Raw genomic sequence first — 287 nt, 5'->3', positions numbered from 1 at the left:
TGGGAAAGGGATCTGACACGCCCCCACCCCTTGTCCTCGATGGGGCAGCAACTTGGACTTGCTAGCTCAGGCAGGGAATAAAGATGAGGGAGTAAGAGCTGCGTCTCTTTTCCAGTTGAGGGCCATGACCCAAACAGGGGAACTGCCCACAGGCTGCCGATGCATGGCAATTGGAGTCACTGAAAGCCTGACGCAGAACGAGTTTGTCGCCGAGTGGCGGCGCCGAGCCTTCGCGGTGTTTGACCCATTTTGGTTTCCTCATGATCGCTTCCTGCGTCATGCGTTCC

Source organism: Penaeus monodon, chromosome 15, assembly GCF_015228065.2.
Source record: "Penaeus monodon isolate SGIC_2016 chromosome 15, NSTDA_Pmon_1, whole genome shotgun sequence".
Lineage (NCBI taxonomy): Eukaryota > Metazoa > Arthropoda > Malacostraca > Decapoda > Penaeidae > Penaeus > Penaeus monodon.
Note: the sequence above shows the minus strand (reverse complement) of the source record.